We start from the raw sequence: 20,000 nt of genomic DNA, 5'->3' as shown, positions 1-20,000 counted from the left end.
TTTTGCAATGTTAACATATGTTTCCCATGCCAATAAAGCCCCTTCAATTGAATTGAATTGAGACAAAGAGAGACAGAGACACAGATACATAGAGAGAGACAGAGAAAGACAGAAAGACAGAGACAGAGGTCAGTGTTCTGTTGTTAAGGGGGATGAGAAACTGTTTGGGAATCTAAACAAGGGTTCAGGAAAGAAAACAAGCAGGGTAAACGGACTGTACAGACCCTTGCAACACAAACACGCACCCTTCAGCGTGGTCAAGTGAATGTGTGTATTGTGTGTGTTGTATATATGTGTGTGTGTAGGTGAACTTTCATTCCCATGCACTCACGCTTACTTCCGAGTAAGACTAGTTCATATCCACAACAGAGTCTCTGGGAGTCTTTGCACAATGTCACGTTCCTGACCTGTTTTCTCTTGTTTTGTATTTATTTAGTATGGTCAGGGCGTGAGTTGGGTGGGTTGTCTATGTGTGTTTTCTATGTTGGGTTTTTTGTGTTCGGCCTGGTATGATTCTCAATCAGAGGCAGCTGTCAAACGTTGTCCCTGATTGAGAATCATACTTAGGCAGCCGGGGTTTCACGTGTGTGTTTGTGGGTGTTTGTATTTCGTGTCAGTGTTTGATTCGGTTTTGTTATTTTGTTTCGTGTAGTGTTCAGTTTATTGTTAATAAAACATGGACACTTTCCACTCTGCATCTTGGTCCGATCCCTGCATCTTGGTCCTCTTCAGACGAAGAGGAGGAAATCAGCCGTAACACACAATCGTTTTTTTGTTTAAGAAATGTTTCAGAGTTCCGTGGGGGACCTCAGTCATTCCTATCCTCTGTGACTATGTATTGTTTATAATTAAATTCATTATAAATGAACAGATCGTGAAATGAAGGGAGGAAGCAGGGAAATAGAAGAGAGAGAGAGAGACAGTGAGAGAGAGAGGACAGAGAGAGAGACAGAGAGAGAGAGAGAGAGAGAAAGGGAGGGCGAGAGAGAGAGAAAGGGAGGGCGAGAGAGAGAGACGGAGAGAGAACGAGAGAAAGGGAGGGAGAGAGAGAGAGAGAGCAAAGTGAGTAATGACAACAGACTAAAAATATACGCCTGAGTTGCCTGTAAAGTAGTTTAGGATTAACTTTGCTATATATAGAGAGTGTATATATATATATATATATATATACATATATATAGAGAGTGAAGTAGAAATAGAAGGAGAGGAGATTCCAAAAGACAGTGACAGACACAGAGTAAAACATATCTATCCCTCCACTCATCTAGTATGTCTCATCCCTCCATCTTCTGCTGAGGCTTGCTGCCTTTCGCCAAATGACTTCCGTATACAGTTAGTTTAGATCTCCTGTCCTTTCCTCTCTCATCATCTCCTTCCTCTCTCGTCCTCTCCTTTCCTCTCTCATCCTCTCCTTCCTCTCTCGTCCTCTCCTTCCTCTCTCATCATCTCCTTCCTCTCTCGTCCGCTCCTTTCCTCTCTCGTCCTCTCCTTTCCTCTCTCGTCCTCTCCTTCCTCTCTCGTCCTCTCCGTCTTTCTCCTCTGGCCTCCCTCCTCGATCCTCCTCCTTCCTCTCTCATCCTCTCTTTCCTCTCTCCTCCCTTCCTCTTTCTCTCTCTCATCTCCTCTAATTTCTCTCTCTTCCTCTCCTTGCCCCTCTCGTCTCGTCCTCTCCGTCGTTCCCTCTCGTCCTCTCTCGTCCTCTCCTTTCCTCTCTACCTTCATATCCTCTAACTCTCCGTCCTCCTCCTCTTTCTCTCTCCTCCTCTCTTTCCTCTCACATCCTCTAATTTTCTCTCCGTCCTCTCCTTTCCTCTCTCTCCTCTCCGTCTTCTCCTCACCTGTCCTCTCTCGTCCTCTTGTCCTCTCCTTCCTCTCGTTTCCTCTCTCCTCCTCTCGTTCCTCTCTCGTCCATCTCTTTCCTCTCTCATCCTCTCATTTTCTCTCCTTCCTCTCTCGTCCTCTCCATCTCTCCTCTCGTCCTCTCTCTCCTCTCCTTCCCTCGTTTCCTCTCTCATCCTCTCCTTCCTCTCTCATCCTCTCCTGTCCTCTCCTTTCCTCTCCTGTCCTCTCCATTCCTCTCCTTCCTCTCTCATCCTCTCTTTCCTCTCTCATCCTCTCATTTCCTCTCCTGTCCTCTCCTTTCCTCCTCCTCTCCTTCCCTCCTTTCCTCTCTCGTCCTCTCTTTCCTCCTCATCCTCTCATTTCCTCTCATTCCTCTCCTTCCTCTCTTCGTCGCCTCTCCGTCTTCTCCTCTCGTCCTCTCTCGTCCGCCCTCCTCTTCTTTCCTCTCTCATCCTCTTCTTCCTTCTCTGCTCCCTCTCTTCCTCTCTCATCCTCTCATTTCCTCTCTCGTCCTCTCCTGTCCTCTCCCTGTCCTCTCCGTCCTCTCCTCCTCTCCTCTCTCTCTCGACCTCGCCTTCTTCTCCTCTCTCATCCACTCTCTCGTCCTCTCCTTCCTCTCTCGTCCTCTCCTTTCCTCTCTTGTCCTCTCCATCCTCTCTCGTCCTTCCTCCTCTCTCGTCCTATCCTTCCTCTCTCGTCCTTCTCCTTTCGTCTCTCATCTCCTTCCTCTCTCGGTCGTTCTCCTTGCTTTCTCCTCTCGCCTCGCCTCTCCTGTCCTTTCCTCTCTCGTCCTCTCTCGTCCTCTCCTTTCATCTCGCGTCCTCTCCTTTCCTCTCTCGTCCTCTCCTTTCATCTCGCGTCCTCTCCTTTCCTTTCTCGTCCTCTCCTTCCTCTCTTATCCTCTCCTTCCTCTTTCGTCCTCTCCTTTCATGTCTCGTCCTCTCCTTTCATCTCTCGTCCTCTGCTTTCTCTCTTGTCCTCTCCTTCCTCTGTCGTCCTCTCCTTTCTCCTCTCTTGTTCTCTCCTTTCTCCTCTCTCATCCTCTCCTTCTTTCTCCTCTCCTTCTTTCTCCTCTCTTGTCCTCTCCTTCTTTCTCCTCTCTCGTCCTCTCCTTCCTTTCCTTCTCCTCTTCTCTCCTTTCCTATTTTACATCCCCCAACATACAATCAGTTATGAAAAAACAACTGTCGACATTATTCATTATTTTCCAGCCCAGTCAACCTCATAATAACCCCTAAAGATGAAACCTCGACTAAATGTCTGTTGTACCATGAATTCATTTCATGAACCAAAGCCAGTAACTAAGCAGATGTTGTTTGTGGTGGTGTTAAAACATCAAGAGCCTGACAACCACATTGTGATACGTGGTGCCAAGCTGGAGAATCATTTTTGAGACACTAAATCAATTATTCACCCAACATTCCACACTAAATGTGATCATTACCAAAGGAAAAATGTATTGTTCTGCAAATGCATCAGAGAAACACATAGCTGTTTACTGCTGTGTAAATGGGACAGGTCAAATAAGATACCGTGGAAGTATTTACAGTGTGGTCTGAAATGATTGACACCCTTGATGAAGATGAGCAAAAATGACTGTTAAAAATAAAGACTTGTAATACCGAGTCAGATTCGATGGACAAAAAAAAAGGGAAATTATATTATTTTATACTAACGCAATTGCTCGGAGAAGGAGATTTTGTTTAACAGGTAATATATTTCTTCTCTCAAAGAGGTAGGGGTCCAAATGATTGACACCCCTGTTTTCAAAACCTTCCAATAGGATAACAGCACCGAGCCTTTCTCTAAAATGTTTTATGAGTTGGCGAACACATTGGGAGGGATCTTAGACCGTTCATCCATACAAAATCCTTCTAGATCTTTAACATCCTTCATCTGTACAGAATCCTTCCAGATCCTTAATCTGTGGTCATGGATTGCCATCTTCAATTCAAAACAAGAAGTTTTCAATGGTTTTCATGTATTCTTAATTCGAAGCAAAATCCACCACTGGTGGGCGTGGTCAAAGAGCTCTATTTTCATGTCATCCAACAAACGTAAACGTCTGGAGATTACTAAACGGCGTTGGCACTTGGATTGAAACTGGTACTTTGATCAGATTACATAAAAAATAGAGCTCTATGGCCAAGTGAATCAGTGGTGGGTTTGGCATCAAAATTAGAATGCATGACCAGAAAATAACCCCATACCTAGTGTAAAATATGGTGGATCGGTGATGTTATGAGGCTGTTTTGTTTCCACTGGTCCTGGGGCCTTGTTAAGGTCAACGGCATCATCAACTTTACCCAGTACCAGGATATTTTACCCAAACACCTGGTTGCTTCTGCCAGGAGGCTGAAAATTGGCTGCAAGTGAAACTTCTAGTAAGACAATAACCCCAAACCCACATCAATATTTACAAAGAAATATGAATTGGCCTCAAAATCTAAATTTTGCAAAGGCCATCTCAGTTAGATTTGAAGAGGTTAGACATTTTTTTTTATCTTTCTTTAACTAGGCAAGTCAGTTAAGAACAAATTCTTATTTTCAATGACGGCCTAGGAACAGTGGGTTAACTGCCTTGTTCAGGGGCAGAACAACAGATTTTTACCTTGTCAGCTCGGGGATTCGATCTTGCAACCTTTCGGCGGTTACTAGTCCAACGCTCTAACCACTAGGCAACCTGCCGCTCCATAAGCACAGACCTAGGATATCAAGGATCTGGAAATATTATGTACGGAGGAATGGTTTTAGATCACTCCCAATCTCCAATCTCAATATTTTAGAAAAAGCCTCAGTGCCGCTATCTTCGCAAGGTGAGGTATTTGTACTGAGCTAAATTTAACTCAGCTGATAACTAAACCAACCCGTCCCAACTTTAAGAACCCAGTAAAATCCACTCTACTAGACATTATTCTAACAAATACCCCCCATAAATACACAGCCAGTGGGGTTTTTGCAAATGATATCAGTGACCACTGCCCTATTGCTTGTATTAGAGATACCAGGCTGAAACARTCTGATCCCTGTATAATCTCTAAGAGAAATTATAAACATTTCTCWCAGCAAGCTTTTATCCTTGACTTATATCACTCTGAGCTTTTATCCACTTGCTGCTTTCTGGACCCGGTTTTAGCCCTTGCCTTTGTCTCTTCTATTGTTCTCTATGTCTGATAAACATGCCCCGCTTACCTTCTTGGAACTATAGGGGGTGCTGTTCCGCATTAGCATATTTGGTCTCCAAATTAAACTGCCTCGTGCTAAATTCTTGATCGTACAATATGCATATTATTGTTATTATTGGATAGAAAACACCTTCTAGTTTCTATAGAAGTTGGAATTTTGTCTCTGAGTGGTACAGAAAATTTCTACAGCATTTTCATGACAGGGTTCAGATTTCAGAAATTTTTACTCTTGATCTGGAGTCTTGTTTTAAGGCGACAGTGAATGCTATGAAGAAACGACACTGCCTACGTCTTCCTCTGGGTGCTTGTACGTCATCACGTTTTCAATGGATAGTATGGGACATTCACAGCCATATATAAGACCAAATGTATAGAGACCGCCTTTCTCGTCGTGCGCCTGAAGCGTGAAGGCCATCGGACTTGCCTCGTTCCAAATCGTTGTCTAACCAGCAATATTTCTCCGGTCATGTTTTCAGTCGTTATAGTTGTTAAAAACATCATAATGTAGTTAATTTGAACCGTTTTTAGCAATTTATATCCGTTTAGTGCGATTTTGAGGAATTTATTTGTTGTGCACTCTGAAACTTTGGACACGTTTGGGGTGTCGGTCGTTGGTGGTGGACATTTCGAAGGACAGAGGACATCTAGACCAAAAGACATTTATAACAAGAAAGGATACATTGCCCAAGAATCTGATGGAAGAACAGCTCAAAGTAAGCAATATTTAATATGATAAATCGTGTTTCTGTCGAAATATTTAAACGCATATTTCGCCATTTTGTTTGGTATAGCTTCACTTGGCGAACCCTGTATTGAAAAGTAAGGATAATTTTAAAATAGTAAATCGCGGTTGCTTAGAAACTATTTGTCTTTCGATTCCTGTCAACCCTGTATTTTTTAGTCAAGTATATGATTAGCTTTCAATTAAACTAGATCATCTGATAGATGACGTCAGACAATTGAGGCTTGATTTCCTAGTATTTTTATTGTGTAACACGGTTTTGTATGGCTAAATATGCACTTCGAACAAACTGTATATGTATATGTGAAAAATGATGTTACGAGGTGTCATCGAAGAATTCTGAGAAGGTTAGTGAAAAAATTAATATATTTTGGCGGTGATTACGTTATAGCGCTCTTTGGCTGGAATCGATGCTCTGGTAACGTTTGCACATGTGGTATGCTAACTTATCGATTTATTGTGTTTTCGCTGAAAAACGCTTAGAAAATCTGAAATATGGTCTGAAATCACAAGAACTGGGTCTTCCATTGCTATGCTTTGTCTATTTTTATGAAATGTTTTATGATGAGTAAATTGGTCATACACGTTGCTCTATCTAGTAATTCTAGTCGATTTGCGATGGTCGGTGCAATTGTAAACTGTGATTCTACCTGAAATATGCACTTTTCCTAACAAAAACTATCTATCACATGAATATGTATCAGACTGTCATCTGAAGAGTTTTTTCTTGGTTAGTGGATATCATATCTTAGTTGAGCCGAATTGGTGATAGCACCTGAAGGAGTAAGAACTGATGGAGTTAGAATAGTGGTGTATTTTGCTAACGTGTTTAGCTAATAGATTTACATATTTTGTCTTCCCTGTAAAACATTTAAAAAATCTGAAATGGTGGCTTTATTCACAAGATCTGTATCTTTCATCTGGTGTCTTGGACTTGTGATTTAAATGATATTTAGATGCTACTATTCACTTGTGAAGCTATGCTAGTCATGCTAATCAGTGTGTGGGGGATGGGGGGTCTCCCGGACCCGGGGTAGAGGCTCGTTAGAGGTTAAGAATCACAGAGTAAGAAACCGAACCAGTTCTTGGTTCTCTCCTGAATTGTCAGGTCTTTTCCTGCAAAGAATCGGGCCTGGGCCTTGGCGAGGAAAACAGGTACTCCAGCTGATTGGCTGTTTTTAGGCAATTGAGAAATAAATGTACTGCAGCTGTCAAAAAGGCAAAATCAAATTACTTCCTTAATGCTATGACAGATCTGCAGGAGATCCTGCAAAATTCTGGAAAACCGTTAATTCACTGAAACGGGGGAATTCTGCTGTTTCTCTCCTAAGCAAATTACCTCAGACTTCTGTTTCTAACTGAAAAAATGATATTTGTGATGCTTTAATAAGCATTTCATCTCTGCTGGTTTTTTTATTGAAAGGAAAAGTGGACTTTGTGGTACTGCCAGTTAGTTGATTTTCGTCTTGCTTTTCAACCGTTACTCTGAAAAATGGTAACCCTGTTTTAGTTTCCAGAAAATAACTGAAGCAGAGGTTCTAATTGCCCTGTGTGCCATTGATACTAAGAAATCCTTAGGCGCTGACAATTTAGCCCGTACTTACTTAAGTGTGCTGCACCTATTTTTTGCTGGTTAGTAACACACATTTTTTATCTAACATTAAGCACAGGAAATATCCCTAAGGTGTGGAAAGCAGCTTTTGTTCTGCCATTACATAAGGGAGGTGACGGTAGTGATTTGGATAACTATCGACCCATCTCTAGGCTCCCTGTCTGGTAAGATTCTAGAATCTATAGTCAACAAACATGTACATCTTTTCTTCTGCTAACAGTATTCTTAGTACCAATCAATCTGGTTTTAGATCTAAACACAGTACCATCGGCCACTACTTGTTGTAAATGATATCGCAAATGCCTTAGACGATAGAAAGCACTGTGCTGCGTTGTTTAGATTTGTCAAAAGCTTTTGACACTGTAGACCATGCTATCCTTTTGAGTAAGCTGTCATCTATAGGACTGGGCACTGATGCCTGCCGAGTGTTTTATGACTATCTTAAAGATAGAACTCAAGCCGTCATGGTCGATGGGGTCAAGTCTGACCCCTTACAGTTACTTAAAGGGTCCCTCAGGGTTCAATAATTGGCCCACTATTGTTCTCACTTATATAAACAACATTGGTGATGATGTCAGAATATTAAATTCCATTTATATGCAGATGACACAGTGATTTACTCTATTGCTCCAACAGCGGACCAAGCTTTAATGCAGTTGGAGTCTGATTTAGGATACTACAGGGGTCTCTTTTACAGCTTAAACTTGTTTTAAACGCTAAGAAAACAAATGTCATGTTTTTTTCTAGGTCTAAACTCTCAGTTAGAAACACGTTTGTAATCACTAGCTTGGATGGTACTCAAATCAATAAGGTCTCTGCATATAAATACTTAGGGGTATGGTTAGATGATAGGCTTTCTTTTAAAAAACATGTTACTGAATTGGGAAAAAAGCTCAAATTCAAGATAGGATTCATTTACAGAAAACAGGGCTGTCTGTCCTCTGTAAATAGGAAAAAAATTGTGCAGGCTACTTTATGTCCGTTTTAGATTATGGGTATATTATCTATATGCATGCATCGGCAAACACATTAAAACCACTGGATGCTATTTACCATTGTGCACTCAGGTTTATCACGGGTGATAGTTACAGAACTCATCACTGTATCCTATATCAACATGTGGGTTGGGTCTCTCTATCTGTGAGGAGAGCAACATGCTCTCTTGTTTATTTATAAGCACTTCTTTTAAAACTACCTCCATATATACATATTAATTTCCACAAGTGTACTAATTTAAAACGAGATCACAGATGTGGATTACATTGAGACTCCTGCGGTCTCCACAGAGTTGGGTAGGACTGCCTTCAGTTCCTTTGCACCTTATTCATGGAACAAACTGCAGATCCAACTTAAGTTAGACACTCTGGTGCCCTTGCCCATTTTAAAATGCTTATGGAGGATCAATATGAGGTTGTCTGTGATTGTTTCTGTTGAATTGTGTATGTTTTGAAATGTTCTTGTCTGTATGTCTAAAACTGTACATGTCAACATGTTTCACAGGGCACAGCCGTAAAAGAGATCCAGGTCTCAGTCTGTTTTCCCTGTTAAAATAAAGATAATTTTTTTAAAGTATTGAAAGATATTGAAAACAGGGGGTCAAGCATTATATTACTTGTTAAACAAAATCTCTTTCTGTGAGATTTTGTATTATAATATTATATTATTTTATCGCAATATTTTAAAGAACAAATATAGCTCAGTGTTTTAATTATTTATTTTATAAAGGATTATTTCTCATCTTTAAAAGGGTGTCAACAAATTCGGGCCCCACTCTATATACGCAGCAAAACCAATAAACTCCACAGTATTTACTAGTTATCTATAATGACAGACAAATCGCCACGGTCTCTAGCAAACGCAACTCCCAATCAAGGCTTTTTAGAAAACAAGTAGGTTATCTACTTCCGAGTAAACGGTACAAGTTCTTACTCCCATCGCTTTACAGACAAGTGAAATTGCAAAAAGAGGCTGTGGAAGTCTACTGTACATGAGTAAGCATGCTGCCAAAGCAATAACTGACACTGCCTTTGTTCGTAATAAAACATTGACTAAATCTCTAGCGAATGTAACTCACAATCAAAGCCATTCATTCTAACCCCCAACAGTATATACACACCAGATACAAACCAATCAGATTCAGCAATACCCAGGCCATTGAGATGGAGGCACAATAACATCAGGTAATGTAGCTACGAGTTCTGTGTGGTGTGTGTGTGTGTGTGTGTGTGTGTGTGTGTGTGTGTGTGTGTGTGTGTGTGTGTGTGTGTGTGTGTGTGTGTGTGTGTGTGGTGTGTGTGTGTGTGTGTGTGTGTGTGTGTGTGTTGTGTTTGGCCTGCTAGCTATAGTGGGGAGATCTCTGACAGGCAATACATCTCCATTTGCATCCAATTTCAATAATCACCTCATTACAGCGGCTTGGAATTACAGCGAGAGCACCAAATGAGAAATAATGTGCATCTAAATGTTTTCCACTGATTACAGTGTGTGTGTGTGCGTGTGTGTGTGTGTGTGTGTGTTGGGTGTCACTCACCACGCTATATGCCTCTATTCTTGGCCTCTCCATGGCGATGGTGATGCAGTTGAGGAAGATAATGACCAGAACGATGTGGTCAAACATCTTGTGGTTATTATCTTGTTGCACGCCATTCGAAAACTGGAAAACACAACCACACACACACACACACACACAACACACACACACACACACCACACACACCACACACACACACACACACACACACACACACCACACCACACACACACACATCGTCATTCATAAAATAAATGTGTATATAATTGGAAAACACATTATGATGAGGGATAAGTAAAGTACAACATCCCAGACTGTAGTATGATCTGATAAACACCCTTGTGGTCTAAATAATAAAGCATATTGCACGTGAACAATATTGTCACTCAGAAGTGAGGATGTTGGAACCAATACGTTCCCTTCTCACATCCATAGTAATTCAACGAACCACAGCTGAATAACTGGCAATTAAGTCTAAGCTTCATTAACTGAAACAGAAACGGGCATAACATACAGAAGAGAACCCACTCTGACGGATCCTGTCTATCATAATGTACAGAAGAGAACGCAGTCTGACGGATCCTGTCTGTCATAACATACAAGAGAGAACCCACTCTGACGGATCCTGTCTGTCATAACGTACGAAGAGAATCCACTCTGAAGGATCCTGTCTGTGTCATAATGTACAGAAGAGAACCCACTCTGAAGGATCCTGTCTGTCATAATGTACAGAAGAGAACCCACTCTGACGGATCCTGTCTGTCATAATGTACAGAAGAGAATCCACTCTGAAGGATCATGTCTGTCATAATGTACAGAAGAGAATCCACTCTGAAGGATCATGTCTGTCATAATGTACAGAAGTTCAAAATTCAAAAGGCACTCGCACATCTGAGCATTCTTTTTGTTCACCCTCCAGACATTATATCCTAAAGGTCCTAATGATGAAATGCCTATGTATGTTGTGAATTTGAACATGAATTATGTSCCTATTTAAGATTACTCTGATGTTTMTCGTACGATGTACCCAATGARWKATGAAAACTTGCTATGTCCTCATTGTGGTTTTACAGACGTGTTTAATACGTCTTATTTACACACTTTATTTGAATATTTATTTAATATTTTATTTAATATTTATGTTATATTTGGTAGCACTTATTTGTTTTTCCTTCACCTCCAACCCCTTTCGATGCGTGTAACGGATGTGGGTGGGGCGAGGTCTACATATGGGTGCTAATTTAAAAAAATTCACAAACGCTCTGACGAAGGCCGTGAGGCCGATATGTAAGCTTTTTAAATATCAGTGATGCTATCAAGAGCAGTGTGCGGTTTCCTTCTTCCTTCATAATGTACAGAAGACAACAATAGCTCTGACCCTGTCCCAGAAGACAATAGCTTTGTCCCTGTCCCAGAAGATAATAGCTCTGTCCCTGTCCCAGAAGACAACAATAGCTCTGTCCCTGTCCCAGAAGACAACAATAGCTCTGTCCCTGTCCCAGAAGATAACAATAGCTATGTCCCTGTCCCAGAAGACAACAATAGCTCTGTCCCTGTCACAGAAGACAAAAATAGCTCTGTCCCTGTCCCAGAAGACAACAATAGCTCTGTCTCTGTCCCAGAAGACAACAATAGCTGTCACGACTTCTGCCGAAGTCGATGCCTCTCCTTGTTCGGTCGATGTCGCCGGTCTTCTAGCCATCGCCGATCCATTTTTCATTTTCCATTTGTTTTGTCTCATTTTCCCACACATCTGGTTCTCATTTCCCTCATTATGTGTTGTGTATTTAACCCTCTGTTTCCCCCATGTCTTTGTGTGGTATTGTTTATCTGTGTTGATGTATGCYTTAGGCTGGTTGCGCTGGGTTATGTTCAGCCCCTATTTGTATTTCGTGTTCGTTTGTGCCGTGTGCTTTTGGTTGGCCTGAATTAAAGGCTCCGTTTTGCTATCAAATATCTGCTCTCCTGCGCCTGACTTCCGACAGCCCTTCACGCATACCTTGACAATAGCTCTGTCCCTCAGATCTGTTTCAGGCAAACAATCATTATGATAACAGAGTGTGTGTGTGTGTTTGTGTCTGTGTGTACAAGTTTTTATGTCTGCATGTGTGTTTGACTAGTCCCCTCATTATCTACACTAGATGACCCAAATCCTCTCATCTCTGCATGCTAGCTCTCATTGTTAAAGTATCCATCATGTATTCATTATGTGGACCAGGGACGTCATGCTAACTCCCACGGTAGGATGACGACTGTATCCTCCATGTTAGAGTGAGACGGGGAGACAAGCAGACAGGCAGACAGGCAGACAGGCAGACAGACAAGCAGACAGGCAGGCAGGCAGACAAGTGGACAAGTGGACAGACAGACAGACAGACTGCACCCGTCAGATCATAACTTTATTTCAGTGCTCGATCATAGATGTCAGATGCTTTTTATTCATCGATCATAGATGTCAGATGCTTTTTATTCATCGATCATAGATGTCAGATGCTTTTGTATTCATCGATCATAGATGTCAGATGCTTTTTATTCATGCGATCTAGATGTCAGATGCTTTTTATTCATCGATCATAGATGTCAGATGCCTTTTTATTCATCGATCATAGGTGTCAGATGCTTTTTATTCATCGATCATAAGATGTCAGATTGCTTTTTATTCATCGATCATAGATGTCAGATGCTTTTTATTCATCGATCATAGATGTCAGATGCTTTTATTCATCGATCATAGATGCAGATGCTTTTTTATTCATCGATCATAGATGTCAGATGCTTTTTATTCATCGGAATCATTAAGATGTCAGATGCTTTTTATTCATCGATCATAGATGTCAGATGCTTTTTATTCATCGATCATAGATGTCAGATGCTTTTTATTCATCGATCATAGATGTCAGATGCTTTTTATTCATCGATCATAGATGTCAGATGCTTTTTATTCATCGATCATAGATGGTCAGATGCTTTTTATTCATCGATCATAGATGTCAGATGCTTTTTATTCATCGATCATAGATGTCAGATGCTTTTTATTCATCGATCATAGATGTCAGATGCTTTTTATTCATCGATCATAGATGTCAGATTGCTTTTTATTCATCGATCATAGATGTCAGATGCTTTTTATTCATCGATCATAGATGTCAGATGCTTTTTATTCATCGATCATAGATGTCAGATGCTTTTTATTCATCGATCATAGATGTCAGATGCTTTTTATTCATCGATCATAGATGTCAGATGCTTTTTATTCATCGATCATAGATGTCAGATGCTTTTATTCATCGATCATAGATGTCAGATGCTTTTTTATTCATCGATCATAGATGTCAGATGCTTTTATTCATCGAATCATAGATGTCAGATGCTTTATTCATGATCATAGATGTCAGATGACTTATTCATCGATCATAGATGTCAGATGCTTTTTATTCATCGATCATAGATGTCAGATGCTTTTTATTCATCGATCATAGATGTCAGATGCTTTTTATTCATCGATTCATAAGATGTCAGATGCTTTTATTCATCGATCATAGATGTCAGATGCTTTTTATTCATCTATCATAGATGTCAGATGCTTATTCATCGATCATAGATGTCAGATGCTTTTTATTCATCGATCATAGATGTCAGATGCTTTTTTATTTTCATCGATCATAGATGTCAGATGCTTTTTTATTCATCGATCATAGTATGTCAGATGCTTTTTATTCATCGATCATAGATGTCAGATGCTTTTTTATTCATCGATTCATAGATGTCAGATGCTTTTTATTCATCGATCATAGATGTCAGATGCTTTTTATTCATCGATCATAGATGTCAGATGCTTTTTTATTCATCGATCTGATGTCAGATGTTTTCATCGTCTAGAGTCAGACTTTTTATTCATCGATCAATCAGATGTTATTATTCAGAGATGTCAGATGCTTTTATTCATCGATCATAGATGTCAGATGCTTTTATTTCATCGATCATAGATGTCAGATGCTTTTTATTCATCGATCATAGATGTCAGATGCTTTTTATTCATCGATCATAGATGTCAGTGCTTTTATTCATCGATCATAGATGTCAGATGCTTTTTATTCATCGATCATAGATGTCAGATGCTTTTTATCATCGATCATAGATGTCAGATGCTTTTTATTCATCGATCATAGATGTCAGATGCTTTTTATTCATCATCATAGATGTCAGTATGCTTTTATTCATCGATCATAGATGTCAGATGCTTTTTATTCATCGATCATTAGATGTCAGATGCTTTTTATTCATCGATCATAGATGTCAGATGCTTTTTATTCATCGATCATAGATGTCAGATGCTTTTTATTCATCGATCATAGATGTCAGATGCTTTTTATTCATCGATCATAGATGTCAGATGCTTTTTATTCATCGATCATAGATGTCAGATGCTTTTTATTTCATCGATCATAGATGTCAGATGCTTTTTATTCATCGATCATAGATGTAGATGCTTTTATTCATCGGATCATAGATGTCAGATGCTTTTTATTCATCGTCATAGATGTCAGATGCTTTTTATTCATCGATCATAGATGTCAGATGCTTTTTATTCATCGATCATAGATGTCAGATGCTTTTTATTCATCGATCATAGATGTCAGATGCTTTTTATCATCGATCATAGATGTCAGATGCTTTTTATTCATCGATCATAGATGTCAGATGCTTTTTATTCATCGATCATAGATGTCAGATGCTTTTTTATTTCATCGATCATAGATGTCAGATGCTTTTTATTCATCGATCATAGATGTCAGATGCTTTTTATTCATCGATCATAGATGTCAGATGCTTTTTATTCATCGATCATAGATGTCAGATGCTTTTTATTCATCGATCATAGATGTCAGATGCTTTTTATTCATCGATCATAGATGTCAGATGCTTTTTTATTCATCGATCATAGATGTCAGATGCTTTTTATTCATCGATCATAGATGTCAGATGCTTTTTTATTCATCGATCATAGATGTCAGATGCTTTTTATTCATCGATCATAGATGTCAGATGCTTTTTATTCATCGATCATAGATGTTCAGATGCTTTTTATTCATCGATCATAGATGTCAGATGCTTTTTATTCATCGATCATAGATGTCAGATGCTTTTTATTCATCGATCATAGAGTTCATGCTTTTTTCATCGATCATAGATGTCAGATGCTTTTATTCATCGATCATAGATGTCAGATGCTTTTTATTCATCGATCATAGATGTCAGATGCTTTTTATTCATCGATCATAGATGTCAGATGCTTTTTATTCATCGATCATAGATGTCAGATGCTTTTTATTCATCGATCATAGATGTCAGATGCTTTTATTCACGATCATAGATGTCAGATGCTTTTTATTCATCGATCATAGATGATTCAGATGCTTTTATTCATCGATCATAGATGTCAGATGCTTTTTATTCATCGATCATAGATGTCAGATGCTTTTTATCATCGATCATAGATGTCAGATGCTTTTTATTCATCGATCATAGATGTCAGATGCTTTTTATTCATCGATCATAGATGTCAGATGCTTTTTATTCATCGATCATAGATGTCAGATGCTTTTATTCATCGATCATAGATGTCAGATGCTTTTTATTCATCGATCATAGATGTCAGATGCTTTTTATTCATCGATCATAGATGTCAGATGCTTTTTATTCATCGATCATAGATGTCAGATGCTTTTTATTCATCGATCATAGATGTCAGATGCTTTTTATTCATCGATCTAAATATCTGACATCTATCTAAATATCTAACATCTATCTAAATATCTGACATTTTCATGATAGCCCTGACCTTTCGTTAGAGGATTCAGTTACGTCATCTGTGCTCTTTGGACTGTCAGTGTTTGACAGTAGGCATATTAATGAGTTTATGTTCGTGGACATTTTCATTATACCTTTTAACTTTTTTTAAACTAACTTTGCTTTTCATTCAGAATGTTGACAACCTGGGTGCTAGGCCTGTTTCTTCCATAGCCAACGACTTAGCTATACCAAAGATAAATAACTGCTTGTGGAGTAATGAAGGTCCGTTGTCCATGTTGAACAGCTGTGTGACTACAGTTTCCCACCGAGCCTCTGTCTCCTGATAGAAACAGGTGGTATCTGGCTCTGTACAGAGCCAAAATGGACGCCGCGACATGGATGTCGATTAAGGCAGCCCTCCGCACCTCTCTGATTCAGAGGGTTGGGTTAAATGGAGAAGACACATTTCAGTTGAATGCATTCAGATGTACAACTGACTAGGTATCCCCCTTACCCTTTTCCATTCCACACAGTGCCTGTGTCCTCAGTGTCACTGTTAGAACAAACCCCACTTCACACTGCGACTGGGTAACAACAAGGGCACGTTAGAACAGGACACTGGGTTCTACCATGGAACTGTTAGAACAGGACACTGGGTTCTACCATGGGAAACTGTTAGAACAGGACACTGGGTTCTACCATGGGAACTGTTAGAACAGGACACTGGGTTCTACCATGGGAACTGTTAGAACAGGACACTGGGTTTGTTTTTTCTACCATGGGAACTTGTTAGAACAGGACACTGGGTCTCTGGGAACTGACCACCATGGGAACTGTTTAGAACAGGACACTGGGTTCTACCATGGGAACTGTTAGAACAGGACACTGGGTTTCTACCATGGGAACTGTAAGAACAGCACATGGGGTTCTACCATGGGAACTGTTAGAACAGGGACACTGGGTTTACCATGGGAACTGTATAGAATAGCACACTGGGTTTCTCACCATGGAACTGTTAGACAACCACACTGGGTTCTTACCATGGGAACTGTCCAGATCAGAACACACTGGGTTCTACCATGGGAACTGTGTAATAAGCACACTGGGTTCTACCATGGGAACTGTTAGACAACACACTGGGTTCTACCATGGGAACTGTTAGAGCAACACACTGGGTTCTAGCATAGGAACAGCCAGTCAAAGCACACTGGGTTCTACCATGGAACTGTTAGAACAAACACACTGGGTTCTACCATGGGACTGTTTAGAACAGGACACTGGGTTCTACCATGGAAACTGTTAGACAGCACATGGTTCTACCATGGGAACTGTTAGAAACAGGGACACTGGTTTCTACCATGGGCGAACTGTAAGAATAGCACACTGGTTCTACCATGGGAACTGTTTAGAGCAAACACACTGGGTTCTACATGGGAACTGTTAGAACAGGACACTGGGTTTTCTACCATGGGAACTGTTAGCAACAGACACTGGGGTTTCTACCATGGGAACTGTTAGAACAGGACCACTGGGTTCTACCTGGGAACTGTTAGAGCAACACCACTGGTTCTACCATGGGAACTGTTAGACAGGACACTGGGTTCTACCAATGCGGAACTGCTTAGAGCAACACCACTGGGTTCTACCATGGGAACTGTTAGAACAACACGGGTTCTACCATGCGGAACTGTTGTAGAGCAACACAATGGGTTTCTACCATGAACTGTTTAGAGCAACACACTGAGGTCTACCATGGGAACTGTTAGAAGCAAACACACTGGGTTCTACCATGGGAAGTGTTAGAGCCAACACACTGGGTTCTACCATGGGAACTGTTAGAGAACACACTGGTTCTACCATGCGGAACTGTCTAGAAAAGACACTGGGTTCTACCATGGGAACTGTTAGAGCAACACACTGGTTCTACCCCATGGGGAACTGTTAGAACAGGACACTGGGTTCTACCATGGAACTGTTAGAAGCAACACACTGGGTTCTACCATGGGAACTGTTAGAGCAACACACTGGGTTCTACCATGGACCTGTTAGAACAGACACTGGGTTCTACCATGGGAACTGTTAGAGCAAACACACTGGGTTCTACCATGGACCTGTAGAACAGGACACTGGGTTCTTACCATGGGAATGTTAGAGCAAACACACTGGGTTCTACATGGGAACTGTTTAGAGCAACACACTGGTTCTAACCATGGAACTGTTAGAGCAAACACACTGGGTTCTACCATGGGAACTGTTAGAGACAACACTGGTTCTTACCATCGGAATGTTCTAGAACAGAACTGGTCTTAACCATGGAACTGGTTAGAGGAAACTGGTTCTACCATGGGAACTGTTAGAGAAACACACTGGTTCTACCATGCGGAACTGTTATGAGCAACACCACTGGGTTCTACAATGGGTACTGTTAGAGCAACACACTGGGTTCTACCATGGAAACTGTTAGAGCAACACACACTGGGTCTACCATGGGAATGTTTAGAACAGGACACTGGGTTCTACCATGGGACACTTTAGAGCAACACACTGGGTTCTACCATTGGGAACTGTTAGAGCAACACACTGGGTTCTTACCCATGAGGAACTGTTAGAACAGGACACTGGTTCTAACATGGGAACTGGTAGAGCAACACACTGGTTCTACCATGGAACTTGTTAGCACAACTGGGTCTACCATGGGAACTGTGAGAACAGGACACTGGTTCTACCATGGGACTGTTAGAGCAACACACTGGGTTCTACCATGGGAACTTTAGATCAACACACTGGGTTCTACCATGGGAACTGTTAGATCAACACCACTGGGTTCTACCATGGGAACTGTTTAGACAGAACACACTGGGTTCTACAATGGGAACTGTTAGAGCAACACACTGGGTTCTACCATGGGAACTGTTAGAGCAAACACACTGGTTCTACCATGGGAACTGTTAGAGCAACCACATGGGTTCTACCATGGAACTGTTAGAACAGGACACTGGGTTCTACCATGCGGAACTGTAAGAAAAGCGCACACTGGTTCTACCATGGGAACTGTTAGAGCAACACACTGGGTTCTACCATGGGACACTGTTTAGAAAAGACACTGGGTTCTTACCATGGAACTGCTTAGGAGCAACAACACTGGGTTCTACCATGGAACTGTTAGAAACAGGACACCTGGTTCTTTTACCCAAAATGGGAACTGTTAGACAACACACTGGTTCCTACCATGTACCCTGTTTAGAACAGGACACTGGGTTCTACCATGGTACCTGTTAGAACAGGACACTGGGTTCTACCATGGGAACTGTTAGAGCAATACACTGGGTTCTACCATGGGAACTGTTAGAACAGGACACTGGGTTTTACCATGGGAACTGTTAGAGCAACACACTGGGTTCTACCATGGGCACTGTTAGAACAGGACACTGGGTTTTACCATGGCCATCGAGGGATTCTATTGTCAGCACAACAGCCACCTCCAGAAGGAATTTAAGGAGGAAAGGAGGAGAGGGAGAGAGAGAATGGGTGGGCTTTTGTTGTGGAATTACTAAAGCTCTGGGCTGGAGAATGTTGACTAAGGCTAAGGTGTGAAACGTATTTTCCTTAAGACCTTAAGATGGAGAATCAACAGTGAGACCTTAAGATGGAGAATGAAGCATGACATGCAAAGATGAGTAGGGATGAGATCATAGTGTAATTACATCACATTAAATCACTGTGTGTGTGTGTGTGTGTGTATGTGTGTGTGTGTATATATATATATTTGCATGTGTCTCACCTGGAGTCCGGGGGTAATATGTACAGGGACCAGGTATCTCTCTGTCGACACCACTCTGGCTGTTTCCTCTCCAGCCAGCGTGACAGCCTGGCGAAACGACCCACAACCTCCTCCTCTGCTGCTTCGTCCTCTGTGTTGTCCTCGAGGGAGAGCTGTGTCTGGGCCAGGGCCCCCCCAGGGGCCGGAGTGCCTTTCCCGTTACAGTCACTGTGTTCTGGGGCTCTCAGGCCTCCTAGTGAAGGGGGTCTGGAGCTGTGTATACTGGCTGAGCGATACAGGAAGGGCACCTAGAGTTTTACAACCATGGTTAACACAGTAATTTATAGGTACTTGAAGGCATTTTAAAACACTCAAGAAAGTGGTTCTATCCAGTGATAACCGCGTAAAATGGACTAGCAATAAAATTAGGGCAGTGTTTAGGGGGACAGGTCTATAGATCCCCCGGTGTGTGTGTGTGTGTGTGTGTGTGTGTGTGTGTGTGTGTGTGTGTGTGTGTGTGTGTGTGTGTGTGTGTG

At 41.2% G+C, this 20,000-nt stretch overlaps 1 pseudogene; it reads right to left on the bottom strand.

The window, feature by feature from the left end:
* LOC112071306 (voltage-dependent T-type calcium channel subunit alpha-1G-like) overlaps positions 1–20,000 on the bottom strand; it is a 236,375-nt pseudogene that overhangs the window by 37,977 nt on the left and 178,398 nt on the right.

The sequence above is a fragment of the Salvelinus sp. IW2-2015 genome, unplaced genomic scaffold (genome assembly GCF_002910315.2).
Source record: "Salvelinus sp. IW2-2015 unplaced genomic scaffold, ASM291031v2 Un_scaffold1573, whole genome shotgun sequence".
Lineage (NCBI taxonomy): Eukaryota > Metazoa > Chordata > Actinopteri > Salmoniformes > Salmonidae > Salvelinus > Salvelinus sp. IW2-2015.
Note: the sequence above shows the minus strand (reverse complement) of the source record. Positions and strands in the feature narration are given on the sequence as shown.